At 45.3% G+C, this 19,633-nt stretch overlaps 1 long non-coding RNA gene across 2 annotated transcripts; it reads left to right on the top strand.

Moving 5' to 3' along the window:
* Positions 1–17,377: 17,377 nt before the first annotated feature.
* LOC123074492 (uncharacterized) lies at positions 17,378–19,417 on the top strand. 2 transcript variants are annotated; one of them, XR_006435988.1, is made up of 3 exons: positions 17,378–17,490; positions 17,580–17,814; positions 19,090–19,417. It is a non-coding gene; the product is annotated as an uncharacterized lncRNA (long non-coding RNA). The 2 variants fall into 2 exon arrangements; XR_006435987.1 differs by lacking the exon at positions 17,378–17,490 and having other exon boundaries at positions 17,506–17,814.
* The last annotated feature ends 216 nt before the right edge of the window (positions 19,418–19,633 follow it).

Raw genomic sequence — 19,633 nt, 5'->3', positions numbered from 1 at the left:
GATAGAATCCATGTATCAGAACAAAGCATGGACTTTGGTGAGCTTGCCCGATGATCGGCAAGCCATTGAGATAAATGGATCTTTAAGAAGAAGACGGACATGGACGGTAATGTTACCGTCTATGAAGCTCGACTTGTGGCAAAGAGTATTTTCACAAGTTCAAGGAGTTGACTACGATGAGTTTTTCTCATCCGTAGCGATGCTTAGGTCCGTCGGAATCATGTTAGCATTAGCTACATTTATGAAATCTGGCAGATGGATGTCAAAACAAGTTTCCTTACCAGTTTTCGTAAGGAAAGGTTGTGTGTGATACAAGCAGAAAGGTTTTGTCGATCCTAAGGATGCTAAAAGGTATGCTAGCTCCAGCGATCCTTCCATGGATCAGAGCAAGCATCTCGGAGTCAGAATATACGCTTTGATGGGGTGATCAAAGTTTTTGGGTTTATACAAAGTTTGTTAGAAACTTGTATTTACAATAAAGTGAGTGGGAGCGCTACAACATTTCTGATAAGTATATGTGAATGACATATTGATGATCCGAAATGATGTAAAATTTCTGGAAAGCATAAAGGGTTGTTTGAAAGGAGTTTTTCAAAGGAAGACCTGGATAAAGCTACTTACATATTGGGCATCAAGATCCATAGAGATAGATCAAGACGCCTGATGATACTTTCAAAAGACAGCACACCTTGACATGATTTTGAAAGAGTTCAAAATAGATCAGCAAAGAAGGAGTTCTTGGCTGTGTTACAAGGTGTGAGTATTGAGTGAGACTCAAGACCTGACCATAGCAGAAGATAGAGAAAGGACGAGGGTCGTCCCCTATGCTTTAGACGTAGGCTCTATAGCATGCTATGCTGTGTACCGCACATGTAGTGTGCCTTGCCATGAGTTGGTCAAGAGGGTACAATGGTGATCCGGAAAGGATCCCATGACAGCGGTCGAACTTATCCTTAGTACCTAGTGGATTAAGGAATTTTTCTCGATTATGGAGGTGGAAAGGAGTTCGTCGTAAAGGGTTACATCGATGCGAACTTTGACACTAATCCGGATAACTCTGAGTAGTAAACCGGATTCGTATAGTAGAGCAATTATTTGAAATGGCTCCAAATAGCGCGTGGTAGCATCCACAAGATGACATAGATATTCGTAAAGCAAACGGTTCTGAAAGGTTCAGACCCGTTGACGAATAACCTCTCTCACAAGCATAACATGACCAAACCAGAACACATTGAGTGATAATCACATAGTGATGTGAACTAGATTGTTGACTCTAGTAAACTCTTTAGATGTTGGTCACATGGTGATGTGACCAGTGAGTGTTAATCACATGGTGATGTGAACTAGATTATTGACTCTAGTGCAAGTGGGAGACTGTTGGAAATATGCCCTAGAGGCAATAATAAATGGTTATTATTATATTTCTTTGTTCATGGTAATTGTCTATTATTCATGCTATAATTGTATTGTCCGGAAATTGTAATACATGTGTGAATAAATAGACCACAACGTGTCCCTAGTAAGCCTCTAGTTGACTAGCTCGTTGATCAACAGATAGTCATGGTTTCCTGACTATGGACATTGGATGTCATTGATAACGGGATCACATCATTAGGAGAATGATGTGATGGACAAGACCCAATCCTAAGCATAGCATAAAAGATCGTGTAGTTTCGTTTGCTAGAGCTTTTCCAATGTCAAGTATCTTTTCCTTAGACCATGAGATCGGGCAACTCCCGGATACCGTAGGAGTGCTTTGGGTGTGCCAAACGTCACAACGTAACTGGGTGACTATAAAGGTGCATTACGGGTATCTCCGAAAGTGTCTGTTGGGTTGGCACGGATCGAGACTGGGATTTGTCACTCCGTGTGACGGAGAGGTATCTCTGGGCCCACTCGGTAATGCATCATCATAATGAGCTCAATGTGACTAAGGCGTTAGTCACGGGATCATGCATTGCGGTACGAGTAAAGAGACCTGCCGGTAACGAGATTGAACAAGGTATTGGGATACCGACGATCGAATCTCGGGCAAGTAACATACCGATTGACAAAGGGAATTGCATACGGATTGATTGAATCCTCGACACCGTGGTTCATCCGATGAGATCATCGTGGAACGTGTGGGAGCCAACATGGGTATCCAGATCCCGCTGTTGGTTATTGACCGGAGAGGCGTCTCGGTCATGTCTGCATGTCTCCCGAACCCGTAGGGTCTACACACTTAAGGTCCGGTGACGCTAGGGTTGTAGAGATATATGTATGCGGAAACCCGAAAGTTGTTCGGAGTCTCGGATGAGATCCCGGACGTCACGAGAGGTTCCGGAATGGTCCGGAGGTGAAGAATTATATATAGGAAGTCCTGTTTCGGCCACCGGGAAAGTTTCGGGGGTTATCGGTATTGTACCGGGACCACCGGAAGGGTCCCGGGGGTCCACCGGGTGGGGTCACCTGTCCCGGAGGGCCCCGTGGGCTGAAAGTGGAGGGAAACAAGCCCCTAGTGGGCTGGGGCGCCTCCTTGGGCCTCCCCCCCATGCGCCTAGGGTTGGGAACCCTAGGGGGGAGTTCCCCCTTGCCTTGGGGGGCAAGGCAACCCCTTCCCCCCTTGGCCGCCGCCCCCCCTGGAGATCCCATCTCCTAGGGCTGCGCACCCCCCCAGGGGGCCTATATAAAGGGGGGAGGGAGGGCAGCACACTACAGCCTTTGGCGCCTCCCTCCTCCCCTGCAACACCTCTCTCTCTCTCTCGCAGAAGCTCGGCGAAGCCCTGCCGGAGACCCGCTACATCCACCACCACGCCGTCGTGCTGTTGGATCTCCATCAACCTCTCCTCCCCCCTTGCTGGATCAAGAAGGAGGAGACGTCGCTGCACCGTACGTGTGTTGAACGCGGAGGTGCTGTACGTTCGGCACTCGGTCATCGGTGATTTGGATCACGGCGAGTACGACTCCGTCATCCACGTTCATTGGAACGCTTCCGCTCGCGATCTACAACGGTATGTATATGCACTCCCTTTCCCTCGTTGCTAGTAGACTCCATAGATGCATCTTGGTGAGCGTAGGAAAATTTTAAAATTTATGCTACGATTCCCAACACCTCGCCCCTTCCCTGTTCCCCCGACCGGGGTTGGAACAGGGGCCGTCCCCGCCGCACCCCCTCGCCGGCGACGGGGAGGATAAGGACGCCAGCCCCCCCGCCTCCTCGGGCCTCTCTCCCACTCACCCCGCTCAACTCTCGGCCCCTGCGCCTCCCTCTTCCCCCCCAGATCCGCGCCGCTCTCTTCTTCCCCACGCCCGACGCGCTCGCCGCCGTTCCCGTCGTTCACACGGCCACCGTGCCCCAATCGCCACCTCGCCGTGTCATACGCCGTCGCCGCCCTCGACTACACCACCTCCGCCTCTCCGTTGAAGCTCGGAGCCACTGCAACGGCCTCCCCGAGCTCGTCTTCAACTTCGGACGCCGGCGACCCCCTTCTTCCCCGGCGCCGACCTGCTGCTCCTAAACTCTCCCCGGCCTCCGTGTGCCGCGCGGTGAGCCTCTCCCCCCTCCTCCCCTGTCCTTTCTCTCTCGCGCGCCCCCTAGCTTCTTCCCCGCGCGCGCCCGAACGCTGCGCCGCGGAGCTCGCCGCCGGCGGGTCTCCGGTGACCTTTTGGTCACGGGCTCAAGCCCGCAGCACTCCCCACCGCACGTAGATGCTCCCCAGCTCCTCCGCTTGCCCGATCTCGCGCTGAACCAACGTTGCCGTTGCTCGCCCGAAGTACCTCGCCGCCGGCGAGCTCGTAGCACTCGCCCCCGCCTGTTCCAGCCGCTCCGGCCACCACCGTTGGACGCGCGGCGCCGAGCCGCGTCGAACGCGCCCAGCCACGACCCCGCAGACCCCCTGTGCGCGAAACCCGCGCCCCTCCCGAGCCGCGCCGCCGCGTTTGGCTCGTCGGAGTTGCTCCGGCGCCGGCCGCCGACGTGGCTGGCCTGGGCCCCCGCCCAGTGCCACTGCCAGTGGGCCCGTGGGCCCCGTTGACTGGGTCCACCCAGTCAACGTGCTGACTGGGCAGGCCCAGCCACTGACATGCGGGCCCTGCCGCAAAAATAAAAAAAGAAAAAAGGAAAAGGAAAATGTTTTATAAATAAAAATAATTAATTCATCTAATCACTCACTGACAGGTGGGCCCAGTAGTTAATTAACTAAAAGTTAATTAGTTTAATCTTCTGTTAACCCACTGTCTATGACAGGTGGGTCCCCCGTGTCAGTTTTGACCAGTCAACCGGACTGTTGACCGCTGACGTCACTCATACGTCATGCTGACGTCATATCCCTTTTCTGTTAATTAAATAATTCCAGAAATTCAAATAATCTTTGAAAATTCATATCTTTTAAACCGTAACTCGGATGAAAATGTTTTCTATATGAAAGTTGCTCAGAACGACGACACGAATCCGAATACGCAGTCCGTTCGTCCACCACACCTCCCTAACCTATCGAACTAGCAACTTTCCCCCTCCGGTCCGTCTGTCCGAAAACGTAAAACATCGGGAATACCTCCCGGATGTTCCCCCCCTTCGCCGGTACCACCTACTGTCGCGTTAGGACACACCTAGCACCGTTCATTGTCATGTCACGCATCGTCATGCTTATGTTTGCATTGTATTTACTGTTTCTTCCCCCCTTCTCTCCGGTAGACTACGAGACCGACACTGCTGCTGCCCAGTTCGACTACGGAGTTGACGACCCCTCCTACTTGCCAGAGCAACCAGGCAAGCCCCCCCCTTGATCACCAGATATCGCCTACTCTTCTCTATTCTGCTTGCATTAGAGTAGTGTAGCATGTTACTGTTTTCCGATATCCTATCCTGATGCATAGCCTATCCTTGCTACTACTGTTGTTACCTTTACCTGCAATCCTACATGCTTAGTATAGGATGCTAGATTTCCATCAGTGGCCCTACATTCTTGTCCGTCTGCTGTGTTATACTATCGGGCCGTGATCACCTGGGCGGTGATCACAGGTATATACTATATACATTATATACATGACACATGTGGTGACTAAAGTCGGGTCGGCTCGAGGAGTACCCGCAAGTGGTTCTGATGAGGGGGCTGAAAGGACAGGTGGCTCCACCCCGGTAGAGGTGGGCCTGGGTTCCTGACGGCCCCCAACTATTACTTTGTGGCGGAGCGACAGGGCAGGTTGAGACCGCCTAGGTGAGAGGTGGGCCTGGCCCTGGTCGGCGTTCGCGGATACTTAACACGCTTAACGAGATCTTGGTATTTGATCTGAGTCTGGCCATTTGGTCTATACGCACTAACCATCTACGCGGGAGTAGTTATGGGTATCCCGGCGTTGTGGTATCAGCCGAAGCCTTCTTGACGTCAGCGACTGAGTGGCGCGCGCCGGATTGGACTGGAACGCCACTAGGCTAGGTCTGCTTCCGGCCGCGTACACAACGTGCAGGTGTGCATAGGGCGATGGGCCCAGACCCCTGCGCGCATAGGGTTAGACCGGCGTGCTGACCGCTCTGTTGTGCTTAGGTGGGGCTGCGACGCGTTGATCTTACGAGGCCGGGCATGACCCAGAAAAGTGTGTCCGGCCAAATGGGATCGAGCGTGTTGGGTTATGTGGTGCACCCCTGCAGGGAAGTTTATTTATTCGAATAGCCGTGTCCCTCGGTAAAAGGACGACCCGGAGTTGTACCTTGACCTTATGACAACTAGAACTGGATACTGAATAAAATACACCCCTTCCAAGTGCCAGATACAACCCGGTGATCGCTCTCTAACAGGGCGACGAGGAGGGGATCTCCGGGTAGGATTATGCTATGCGATGCTACTTGGAGGACTTCAATCTACTCTCTTCTACATGCTGCAAGATGGAGATGACCAGAAGCGTAGTCTTCAACAGGACTAGCTATCCCCCTTTTATTCTGGCATTCTGCAGTTCAGTCCACTGATATGCCCCTTTACACATATACCCATGCATATGTAGTATAGCTCCTTGCTTGCGAGTACTTTGGATGAGTACTCACGGTTGCTTCTCTCCCTCTTTTCCCCCTTTCCTTTCTATCTGGTTGTCACAACCAGATGTTGGAGCCCAGGAGCCAGACGCCACCGTCGACGACGACACCTACGTCACTGGAGGTGCCTACTACTACGTGCAGGCCGCTGACGACGACCAGGAGTAGTTAGGAGGATCCCAGGCAGGAGGCCTGCGCCTCGTTCGATTTGTATCCCAGTTTGTGCTAGCCTTCTTAAGGCAAACTTGTTTAACTTATGTCTGTACTCAGATATTGTTGCTTCCGCTGACTCGTCTGTGATCGAGCAATTGTATTCGAGCCCTCGAGGCCCCTGGCTTGTATTATGAAGCTTGTATGACTTATTTATGTTGTAGAGTTGTGTTGTGATATCTTCCCGTGAGTCCCTGACCTTGATCGTACACATTTGCGTGCATGATTAGTGTACGGTCAAATCGAGGGCGTCACACTACTGTTCAGTTTTGCTTGACTTTTAATGTGTTTCAAAGATTCATGATCAGAATGTATAACAAATTCCTTGGGCCATAAATAATGTTGCCATGTTTCTAAGGTCCGAACAAGAGCATATAATTCTTTATCATAAGTAGAATAATTCAGACTAGGCCCACTCAATTTTTCAGAAAAGTATGCAACAGGTTTGCCTCCTTGTAATAACACACCTCCTAATCCAATTCCACTAGCATCACATTCAAGCTCAAAAGTCTTGTTAAAATGAGGAAGTTGGAGTAAAGGAGCATGTGTCAACTTATCTTTCAATACCGTGAAGGCTTCTTCCTGTGCGGTACTCCAAACAAAAGGCACATCCTTCTTTGTAAGCTCATTGAGAGGTGCAGCAATGGTGCTGAAATCTCTCAAGAAACGCCTATAGAATCCAGCGAGGCCAAGAAAACTCCTCACTTGTCTGACCGTTTTGGGCTGCGGCCAACTCTCAATAGCTTCAATCTTGGCTTTATCAACTTCAATACCATGTGGAGTAACAACATAGCCAAGAAAAGATACTCGGTCGGTGCAGAAGGTACACTTCCCAAGGTTACCAAACAAACGTGCATCACGTAGAGCAATAAAAACAGCACGTAAATGTTCTTCCAAAGACTTGCTATAAATCAATATATCATCAAAATAGACTACCACAAATCGTCCAATGAAAGCACGTAAAACTTCGTTCATTAGTCTCATGAAAGTACTAGGTGCATTAGTTAACCCAAAAGGCATGACTAACCACTCATATAAACCAAACTTAGTTTTAAATGCTGTTTTCCATTCATCTCCCAATTTCATACGAATTTGATGGTATCCACTACGCAAATCAACTTTGGAGAATATTGTAGAGCCACTCAATTCATCAAGCATATCATCTAGCCTAGGAATAGGATGACGATAACGAATAGTAATATTATTAATGCCTCTACAATCAACACACATACGCGACGTACCATCCTTTTTGGCACTAGAATAATAAGAACAGCACAAGGACTAAGGGATTCGCGAATATAACCTTTGTCGAGCAGCTTCTGTACTTGACGCATAATCTCCTTCGTCTCCTCTGGATTGGTACGGTATGGTGCACGGTTGGGTAGCGATGCACCGGAAATTAAGTCAATTTGATGCTCAATCCCTCGAATAGGTGGTAATCCCGGTGGCACGTCTTGTGGGAAGACGTCAGCGAACTCCTGCAAAATGTTAGTGACTGCAGGGGGCAAAGAGGAAGGCACGTCCTCGAATGAAAATAATGCCTCTTTGCACACAAAAGCATAGCAAATAGATTTGCTAAAAACTAGCTCATCAATATCAGATTTGGTGGCAAGTAAACATGCACTTTTCAATTTAATTTCAGAAGCAACACTAGATGGTTTATTATTAGGCTTCATTTGTTGCTCAAATTCTTTTGCCATAATCTGATTTTCACTCTTATTTTTCTCCTGTTTTGCTTTATTAGCTCTATGAATATCATCTTTCAAAATGGAATCAGGAGTCATAGGAAGCAAAGTAATATTTATATCCTTATGAACAAGAGTATACTGATTGTTTCTACCATGGTGTACAGAATTTTTATCAAATTGCCATGGTCTACCAAGTAATAAGGAACATGCTTGCATAGGTACCACATCACAATCAACATAATCAGTATATGTAGAGATACTAAAATGCACCCGAACAGTACGTGTTACCTTAACCTTGCCGCTGTTGTTGAACCATTGGATGTAGTAAGGATGTGGATGTGGTCTTGTGGTGAGAGATAGCTTCTCCACCATCTCCATGCTAGCCAAGTTGTTGCAGCTCCCTCCATCTATGATGATGCGAATAGAATGTTCCTTCACAACTCCCTTTGTATGGAACAAATTATGCCTCTGATTTTGCTCAGCTTGTGTAACCTGCACACTCAAAACATGTTGAGCAACTAAACATTCATACCTGTCAGTATCTTCAGCAGCCATGTATTGCGTCTCAAGATCAGAATCATCTCCACCGTGTTCTTCATGTGTAATAAGAGCCAAAGTCTCCTCATCATAGTCACTAGCGGACTCATACCCACCATCCTCAGTAGCAATCATCACACGCTGAGATTTGCATTCTCTCGCAAAATGTCCTCTTCCCTTACAACGACGACAAATAATATCACTTGTGTGCCCTGTTGACGCCATGGAAGAAGAAGAGCTCTGTGCAGGCCCGGCAGGTGTGCTCTTGGCAGATTGTGGTGGTTGTGCCTGCTTTCTTGTATCACGGTTGGAGGTGGCACCTGAAGGAGGTGATGGTGCAGTGGAAGTAGATGATGCACGTGGTGTCCATGATGAAGGTCGACCTGCAGAAAAGTTAGTTCGCGCCAATGCCTGTCGATCCTGCACTTCACGTTCAGCTTAACAAGCAAGATGGAATAAACGAGTGATATTATTATAATCCTTATACTCTAGAATGGTCTGAATCTCTCTATTTAATCTACCCATAAAACTTGCAAGCATAGCTTCATTCTCCTCAACAATACCACATCTAATCAAGCCAGTTTGTAATTCCTGATAATATTCTTCTACAGAATTTTTTCCTTGTCTTAAGCGCTGCAATTTTTGAAGTAATTCACGTTGATAATATGGTGGAACCCAACGAGTACGCATAGCAGTTTTCAAAGCAGCCCAAGTAGCTGGAATAGGATATAATCTACAATGTTCAGACCACCAAACACATGCAAAGCTAGTGAAAGCACAAACAGCAGCAGGAACACGTCTCTCCTCAGGATATTGTAAACATGTAAATCGTTGTTCAGTTTCTAACTCCCAAGTAAGATATATATCAGGAACATATCTACCCTCAAATGGTGGAATATTCAATTTCAGTTTAGGGAGATGGTCATGATCTCGTACCTGAGGGGGAGCCCTAACATTGCCATTATTTGCATGTGGACGACCTGGTGGTTGTGGTGCTGGTGGTTGCACGTAGTTCTGATTTTGATCAACCTCGTCCTCGTAATCTCCCACATAATCATCCTCGTCCACATCAGCAGCAGGAGCCATAGAAGTATCAACAGCAGCACCAACAGTTTGGCCAGGCTGAAGAGGGACACGACTCGCTTGGCGGAGGGCTGTTTCCCGACGTGGAGGTAGTCGTTGTTGTTGGTGTTGTTGTTGCAGAGGTGCGGCAGGTGCAGCCGGTGGTGGAAGACGCGCAAGCAGTTCATTAAATCTGTTATCGAGCTTTGTTTCGAACGTCTTCTCAAGGCCAGTGATCTTCTCCATGGCCTCTTCAAAATTGTTCAGCACATCTTGCACCTGTTCAGTCATCATTTGCTGAAACTTATCATGAAGCTCCTTGTTCGTTAAGTTCTCCCAGTCAATCTCGTCGACTTGTGATCCTGGCATGGTTAGCAGCAATAGAAACACACAAGAATATGATTCTATAGACTACTAACAAGTGGTGGTGGTGGGTGTCACAAATCCGTCAAGCAAATCTCAAATTCTTACCAGTTCTTACCCAGCAGTAGGCGGTGATCGGCAACCGATGTAGTCAAAACTCTCAAAGCTTGGATAGAGCGATTACCAGGGAGAGTCAAACGCACGATGTAGATGTATGTGGAGCTGGGAAGGCTTATAATATGGTAGCAAAAAGGGTCAGCAATAATCAATTCAGAGATGCAAAGTTGAATAAACACTCAACGACGGTACTGTGCTGGTCCTAGGCTAGACCGTACTAGAGACGCGAGCCTAGAACACTAACAAAATCACGGCGCTGCACGTAAACAAGGGAGGAGCACTCTGATTTTTTTTTTCTTTTTTCACTTTTTTTTCCTCTTTTTTTTTGCTCCGCAACAAATTTTTTCCGAAAAAGTCTACAAATGTCCTAAAAACTGCCTAGCCATAATTTTCCAGACTTAGTTTTTTTTTGAAACTGAAACTATTTTTCTTCTGCGGATGGCTCGGAAGTTGGGGAGTCCTATTCTGTCACGACTCGGAGTATCGCGTGATCTGGAAATCGAGAACAAAGCGATAATTACTGGACTCGGACTAGGACTGGTGGCGGAGATGAATCTGGTGGAAACTCAGACTGGTGGCGGATATTTGCAGGGCGATGGAACACGGACTGGTGGCGAAACTGTGATGGAGGTGGACTCGGATTAGCGTGATGGCGGTGGATATGTGGTATATGGTAGCGGCAATGACGATGGTGGTATTTGGCAGCGATGATGATGATGGTGCGGCGGCGGCGTGACAACTTGTGAACAGAACTCGAAACTCTAAAGTACTAGACGCTAGGACTAGCAACTTGACACGACGATGCAACCACAAATTCAACAAAGCAAATACAGAAAAGATTATGCAAAGGCTCAGATTGGTTCGGATAAGATGAACTAACCCTAATATTTTTTTGGCTTTTTCGTGGACTATAGGTATGAAGAACAGACTCGATCTAAACTACGAAAAACTATAAAATCTCACCGAGCAATCTGGAAATCTGATACCACTTGATAGAGGCAAAGGTGTCCCGAAGTTTTGATGAGATAGCAATCGCTAAACCAACTTCTGAGGGGTTATTGACCACGCCGGAGCACGATCAACCTGACCACAAGGGTCTATTTCCTGCGAGCAAACGAAGAACAAGCAAGAAACTGAGATTGCAATCTAGATATTGCGAATAAAAGAGGAAAACTTTATTAATGAAGGCGGGGTTCTGTGACGCCTTTGTCTGGTCGTTGAACACAAACGAAGTACGCAAAGTTGCAGCTATGGCGAACTTTTAATCTAAACAAAACCCAACGTCTAAACGATGCCCTAGGGGCTGTATATATGGAGGAAGAGGGGGGAAATTTCGTGGCCCTTGGAGGAGGGGTGCGAAACCCACCCTAACTCTTGTTTCCCCACACATACGGACTCTAAAAACAGCCTATATTGAAGTATTTCGAAATTACATGGGCCTGGCCCAAAAATAAGGTGACGCAGCACCTAGAATAGCCTCTGGACGAAAATTATGAAGTGGCATCTTGTATATTTCGTCAAAGGCTTCATGCACTCATTATGGTGGCTTCAAAGTCCTGAAATCATCACTTGAAACTCTGTTCTTGTCTCCCTTGCGCATGTCATCAACTCCATGCTTGTTCTTGCTCCAATGTTCATCCTTCTTCAAGCTAGGCCCTTCATTTGTAAGCAAAACAAATGTATCCAATTTAGGCAGCATCATATTCTCATGAACATTAGAATCATTACCAAGAAACGAAAGTACCTGGTAATTTAATTGGCGTGCGCGAGCTCTAGTAATCGGTCCAGTATGTATAGTAGCAGGGGTTGTGGGTGTAACAATGGTATTGATGTCCTCATCAGAAAGGAGATGAATGAAAAGAGGGATCTTGCATACTTTGAAGGGGTTGATGGAGCAGACCATCGCTCAGATGTGAGATCAATTCGAGGAGGGGATGATCATGCAGGAGGAAGAAGAGGACGAGCTCAACGCTGCAGAGGAACAACACTAGAGTATCTTCTAAGATCCAGCCCTGTTTCTTGACATTCTTTTCTATTTTGGATGAACTGTTCATTATTTCTTCTTTGGAGCTCCATTGCTACAGAAAAAAGGGAGCCATGTCCTGCCGTTTTCACTTACTGCAGTTGGGATGCTGCTACTGTATTAGGATGGTCATCCCATCATTCTGAATCTGCTCTATTGCAGAATAAGGCACAGAAGGAAACCAGAAAGGGTAAAGCACAAGAAAATGGGAAAATAACAAGCCACACACTGTGAGCAACTAAGAATCACTCCCCAAAAAGAAGCACAAATCATTCAAGCCCAAGTAATTGTGATCTTAATGCACAATGTCATTGACTTCCTGATAGGGAGTATAATGTTTTGTTAGATTTCGAGTCCATCAAACCACTGCCATCAGGGCTGACCATACCTCTAAATAGAAAAAAATGTAAACCTTTCAATTCAATGGTCTTGCTAAAGGACACAAATGTGTCTTTTCTTAAATGTTGACTCGTCCTGAACACTACAAGTGAGGCTTCATATTTCTCTACGTGCAGACCTAAACACTAGTGAGACATGGTGGCAAAACTAGCGAAATGGCAAGATGCATATTCTGGTTTTCCTTCTCCAATTCATGGAAGCACTAATTAACCTTCTGTGAAAGCACAACATACACCTACAGTACACTAACCTTTCTCAGGTTTGCTTCTCGCATTTTTACACTGAGCTTAAGGTAAATAATGAATGGTTAAGAACTTATTTATTCCTACTCATGATATGTTGATACTTGACACACACTGAACAGAAGGATATAACTGGATGTGCTCCTATTTTACGTTGATTCAAACAGGCGATGCAATCTACATCACGTCCAAGTTTGGAATATGTGTTAGTTGGACGTGCTCCTATGTTTTGTTGGCCCAATATTTCTTACCTCGTCTCTCATAATTCTTACATTAGCTGCCGAATGTGACTACATACAATACACTAGATTTTTCGTACGTGGCTGGTTGGAAACATTACGTTGGTGGACACTGACCATCTCCCAGCCTCTAAATATTCATGGAAGCCGAGTTAGATTTATTTTAATTACCATGAGGTCGACCCCTAACCCTCATCCAGCCTGTCAAAGTTTGTTGATTTTTTTGTTTAACCCGCCCTCTGTCCAGGAGTAATCTTCTATAAGAGGAAAATTTGATATATTTTTTTGTTCAGGTTGTTGATTGTTTTGTTTTTAGCATAAACCTGATGGGAATGTTCTATTTTTGGCGAGTACTCATGCGATTCTAGCTAGTCTCTACCAATTTAATTTATTCCTCAGCCATTGATATTGTAAAGAAGATCCGCACAATCGTTTTTGCTTTGGACTCTTATATACCGGACGATGTTGACTTTGTACACATTTAACCTATTTTCATATCTTACAGAGCAATCAATTCAAATATGGATAACTATTTCATATCTTACAGAGCAATCCATTCAAAGATGGTTAATTTCCTCGTATATTTGTACCACTATGCAACTAGAATAAATGTGCTTTTGTTCAGTTCCATACTTCCATTTAATATTGATTCATCTATAATAAGCTTGGCAGGTTTGGCATTTTCCCTCAAAATTATGTGTGTCTGATTAATTATGTGTTTCAATTTGATGACTCTTTGGTGCGAAACAATGTCTTAAAAAGTTACAAGACACATACTATTTTATTAATATGATGATTCCCAGTATTGTATATGGCAGAATTTGTTAAAAAAGACATGGTTTAGTGTGCATCGAAACAGTAGTTACCGAGTTTGGCCTTTTATCTTTTTTCTCTATATATTTTTCATCCATACCATGCAGCCAGTGTGTTATGGGTTCATGTGATTCCTATGAATTTGGCATCCGAAATACATCTGTGATGTCTTCGATTTCGACATTGTTTCCAGTTTAGGTTAGCGAAGCCCGTTAACCGTTCAAGTGTTATATGTGCTTCTGTGTTGGTACACTTGTGAGAAAATATTCTGTTTTTCAGGTATCTGCTCAAGCGGATGATGGTTCATGTATGAGGGATGGACATTAACGTATTCGTATCTATAGTGGGTACCAGTAATGTTGAATAGAAATTTCAGACTTTCTTTTTCTAATAACCAGAAGCAAAATTTAGGTTTTAGTGAGAAGAAAAGTAAACCTAAAGGCTGCAGTACTATTAATAGGATACTATGTTGGTTACAGCTCATGGATAGTAATGTTTCAGTCACTGGAGAGCTTGCTGAACAAATAAAGTTGACGTAAAATATCTGCTCACCTGCAAATTTAGCTCCTTGAAGATCAAGTTCGGCAGTAGTCAGTTTCAAGTTCGGTAGTATTCAGTTTTGTAATACAGTAGTGATTTCTGAATTTGTCATGCGGCTGGTTACTTAGTGCTAAGTAGCACTCAATTGTGTCCAGACGAATTTTATTTGTAATTGTAAGGATAGTTTTTATTATGTGAGATATTTCACAGAACCACTACATACAATCTATGTATTAGACCACTTTGTTGTTCCGCTGTTACCAAAATATTCATAGCGTACCGAATGACTTGTGTGTGTTTCTTATTGTTACCAAAAACGCATTCCAAAGAATCGTGATAATGGCCTATGTTACTTAAATCATTTCTATATTTCATTTTTGCTAGAGACCTGGTGTACTCAGTCCAATAGAGATAGTAAAAGAACTAACAAAAAATACATGAAATAAGGAAGGCAGCCTTATATCTAAAAAATCAAGAACGATCAGCTACTGTAAGATTATCCGAGTGGCCGTAAATTTACGTCAAGATGCGCTTGGTTCCTCGCCTACAGGGAGTAATTTACTCGCATGCAAACTGTAAGATTACCTAGCATTTATTTCTTTTTAAAGTGCTTTAGGTGCGGGGACTGGTTCCTCCTTCCACGCTGTAATATTATACCTCATAAACGTCCTAAGCGTGGGCAGAGAAACTGACTGGGGGGTGACGAATAGCGCGACCCACTATATATATATAAGGCCTCCTAGTTCACTACTCCCAGTCGTTTCTCTCCCAATCCCTAATCACGTTGCAACCTGTGCATCCACACCGGCGGCCATGGGACATGACGGAATGCATCTACCAACGAATCCTCCTCGTACGATACGCCGCAACCGATCACTATGGCGGCTACTGCTGCCAGGGATGGTGAATCTGCTTCCACAACAATCGAGATCAACATGTTCATCGTCCTTCCTCCATAAATCAAGAGGCAACCCTGCGCTTTGCCTAATTGCCTTGGCATAGTAGTTGTGAGCAAACCCATCATAAAATTCCCTGATATGGGCGAGGACAATCTTCAGGCCAACTCCATAGTGATCTGTTATTGCGCTATTGGTATCCTTGCTATCTGCCGCAAGCAATTTCCAGTTCTGAACACAAGCATTTTCTGGTCCATTTGTTATGGGAATCTTCAGTATGAGCAATTGCAGGATGTTCTTGTTCTTTTGCTGCAGCTATGTAATGCTTGGTTTCAGTTGCCATCTCTTCTTGACCTGCTATTATTATTGCAGAAGGAGGCAATGTGTAGACCGTATCCCCACCCGTCAGTCACAAGGATGATTACTTACTAGGAAATGGGTTTTGACTCATGTCCTCAATTATATTATCCACAGCTACAAATGTTGACAACAAGTGATGTGGTAGTAACAGGTCATGAATTAGCATGGTTCACTTGCACTATTGAAGCTCGTGACACATTTGGTCCGGATTCCTCTGCTTTTGTGCTGCTACTCATGGGATCTCAACTGAACAATACTTGCACGAGAGACCAATCGAAGTTTGCCTGGTTTTTGAATCACACAATTCTGTTGTGCGCTCCTGGAAGGATCTTTCCTTGGGTTTCTCACAAATGTCAGTGGCGCTTGCACCTTCTGTCTGAATGATCTGCAGCTGTGATAATAGAGTGTTCTGCTGATGCTCACAAGTCGCTTTGGGAGTATCTGGAGCATGAGATCTTGCACCTTCTGTCTGATTGTTGTGCAGCTGTCTGAATGCTCACTCCTAGAATCTAGTAGCTGGATCCTAACACTACAGAACATGAACATGAACATCTCGCTTTCGGACGACTTATAATGTTCATGCATGTGCAGCTAGGGAATTGGGAAATAGTTCGCAAGCTCAATTTTGATTCTTGTATGTACTGAATTCTTGTAATGAATGAGAATATGTCTTTTGTCAAACTGTCTTTTTCTTATTTTCTTTAACCAGTTGCAAGTTAAATGGAGCGTACCAACTAGCAGGAGCACCATAATAAATTATGTTCTCATAAACCTGAACGTGCTTTCATTCTGTTATACCAAGGAGCAACTGCTATCACACAGGAGAAATTCATGTCCAAGAAACTTAGCCAAACTGTGAGCTCATCTGTTTATTCTGTTGTATAAGCAGTGTTCAGTTCAACCACTCATCAGCTAATTGGGATGTTAGCTGATTAGTAATAGAAGTAGGATGTACTGGGTGTAAGCATGTGGTCGCAGCATACAAGACTTGTGAACCAAATTGCGGTATGAATTATGCAAGAAACAATTCCTAGACAAGATTCATTTATCCTGTGACTTCTAGCTCAGGCAACCAGCAGATGTTCTGCCCAGTTGCTCCCTCTCTCAATTTTCTCAAAGACAAATTCAAAGAACTGAAATTCACCTTTTCTGAATTTTACATTCAGCAACACACATTACTCTAGTTCTGAAGCTCGATTGCCACATCCCAACAAGATAAATTGTTGTTGGAATCGGCAAGAGGAGTTCATCTAAAAAGAACTACTCCTAGCTACATAGTCGCAGTACTGGTCATCTAATAAACAACGGGGGGTGTGGTCGCCGCCGACTCAGGACATGGTGGTTGTGGTCGCGGCCGTCGTTGGGATGTGGTGGTTGTGGTCGGCACCGTCATCGGGACGTGGTGGTTGTGGCCAGAGTCGGAGTGTCATGGTCGCATACTGCTGTCTTCATCACACCGGCGGTCGCCGCTGGGATGCGGCCGCCGCCTACGCAGATCACCGTTCACGCTTCATTGCGTGCTCCGTCTAAGGCTTCCGTCCATGGTTGATGTTGTGAATGTGATGGCCATCCACACGGTCGTCGCAGGTTGCCGTCCCCGTCGTGGCACTCCGTGATGGCCGCCGGTGGGATTGGGGATTGGAGGGATGAAGAGATTTTGGGAGAGATGACCTCGGCTTGGGAGGAGGGGGTGATTGCAAAGTTCACAGGGCGAATTAGCTGGTTGCGGGCGTTTTGGTCCAAAAAGGAGAGCGGACGCACAGTAGACGGAAGATTTCGATCAAACGGCTTATAAAGAGCGGATGCAGGGATGCACAAATATGGCTGGATTCATAGGATATATATATAGAAACTCTATTAATAACCCAGGGTGAAGAATAAATAATTCTTCACCTCGGTCGACCGACCGAGCCAGACCATGCCTCCAGCCAAGGCACCGTTTTGCGATTGGGGAAAAGCTAGCCCGCTATCCCTCGCTGGAAAATTATATTGAGGTTGAAGTAATTTTACGTTTCAAGCGTTGACTCGAACACAACCCCACCTCCCCATCCTTTTCTAAACTGCTGCAAACTATTTTTTTTAGAAGAAGAGTTGCGAACCGTATCGGGAGTATCGGCGGCGCACGGCGGCGCCATGGGTGGGGTAGCTGCCTAGGTCTTGGGCGGTGCCGTGGTTGGTGATGGCGTTGAAGTTTCATCCCGTGGTGCTCGGTGGCAGTGGTGGCCTCGGCGGTGTGGTGAACTCTCTGGGTTCCTCAAGGCAGTGCTGCGGGGCTGCACCGCTCTGCGCCGGCAATAGCGGTCTACGACGGCGTCACGGTGAGCTCTCGACACTCTGATGCATTGCCAAGATTTATGCCCCTGTATTTCTCCTCCCGTCTCTCCCAATCTAGAATTCTACTTTCCCTATGGAACTTAGGCGTATTGACTTGCCAGATGCGGCGGCTGCTATGGTGCTAGGTCTTGGCCTTTCTCAGATTCGGCGCAGGTTGTTGCATCCATACATGAAGTTTACTCGTTTCAATTTGGCTGCACAAATTTTAGTATGGGCCTTCACCGGATTTGATGTTGAGGACAAATCAAGAGCTTCTCTTTAGATCTAGCCTACAAATGCTCCCAGTCCTCCTACTAAGCTCCTATTTTCAATAAATAGTTTACATTCAGCAGTTTGTGTCTGATGAATCCTCCGTTTAGAGTCCCCATATGTTGCATGTTCTAATAAATAGCCATGTTTCTTCTTTATTATGAATAAACTCCATCTTTTTTCCTTGGAGCTCCACTATTTTGAATGAATTGGACTGTCCCCTGCTACTGAAAAGTACCATGTCCGGCCATTTAAACTTAGAATCGAATCGGGGTGTTGCTACTGTATTAGGTTGACCATCCAATCATTGTGAATCTGCTCTGCTGCATAAGAAGGCATAGTAAGAAACCGGGAAGGGTGGCACCCCAATAAGAAGCACAAATCATTTAAGCCCGAGTAACCGTGATCTCAATGCACAATATCATTGCCTTGTTGATAGTTCAGTTAGTCGAAGCACTGCCATTGGGGCTGATCATACCTTGAATTGATCAAAATTTGAACCTTTCGGTTACCTCATATTGCTAAAGGACACAAATGTGACTTTTCTTAAACTTTAATCGTCGTCATAAAATTATGGATTTTCACTTTGACCGGAAGTTGTTGAGGGTATCTGTGGAAGGCTTCAGAACTTTTCTCTAGGTGCAATCCAGAACACTAGTGAGATATGGTAGCAACTACAAAAAAATTAGGATGCAGGATCACGTTTTCTATTTCCAATTCATGGTACATTCGTAGCTCTTTGTCAACTCTATGAAAGCACTACATACACCTGCAGTACACTGAAGTTTTTCAGGTTTGGTTATCATTTTTTTTTACATTGTGCTTCAGTCGAGTAATGAATGGTTAAGTACCTATTTATTGCTACTTTTGATCTGTTGATAGACACTGGACAGAACGATATAGCTGGGCATGCTCCTATTCTCTTTATTCAGAATGACATCCAATGAACTTGAGGTTACACTAGCATTTGTGTGACTAACAGCTACTCCTTGGATGATTACGTGTTTCAGAATGAAGATGCATGATTATGTGCTTCAGAATGAAGATGCATGATTATGTGTTTCAGGAGCTGCTAGTCGTACCATAGAAGCAATGAATAAACCTCTTCTCGCTATTTTCATTTCAAGTGCAATAATCTGCTGGAGGTATTTTCCATTCAGACAAGTGAAGTTTTGCACCCTGCAAGTGTGCAGATGTATTCTGGAAGAAGAAAAGCATACCCAGTAAGATGCAATCCTTGCCATTTTACTGAGCAAGTTCATTCATATTATTTTTAGGTCCTCCTTGACAATGTATTTGATCAATTGTTTAAAAAAATCCTAGATTGTGAGAGTAAAATAAAGTACGTTCAGAATACTGTTCTTGATTCAGTAAAAACAGTCACCTAGTTTAACCCCAGCTATTGTGTTAAAGAACATACACTGACAATAAGGATTGAACTTCTCATAATGGTAATGATGAGTGTTCAAGGGCTATTAAGGTCATATAGGTCTAATTAAAATTATCACAGAAAGGAGAGGAGGAAACTGAGCTCCGCTCTTTTTCTATCTGGGA

The sequence above is a fragment of the Triticum aestivum genome, chromosome 3D (assembly GCF_018294505.1).
Source record: "Triticum aestivum cultivar Chinese Spring chromosome 3D, IWGSC CS RefSeq v2.1, whole genome shotgun sequence".
Classification (NCBI taxonomy): Eukaryota; Viridiplantae; Streptophyta; class Magnoliopsida; order Poales; family Poaceae; genus Triticum; species Triticum aestivum.
Note: the sequence above shows the minus strand (reverse complement) of the source record. Positions and strands in the feature narration are given on the sequence as shown.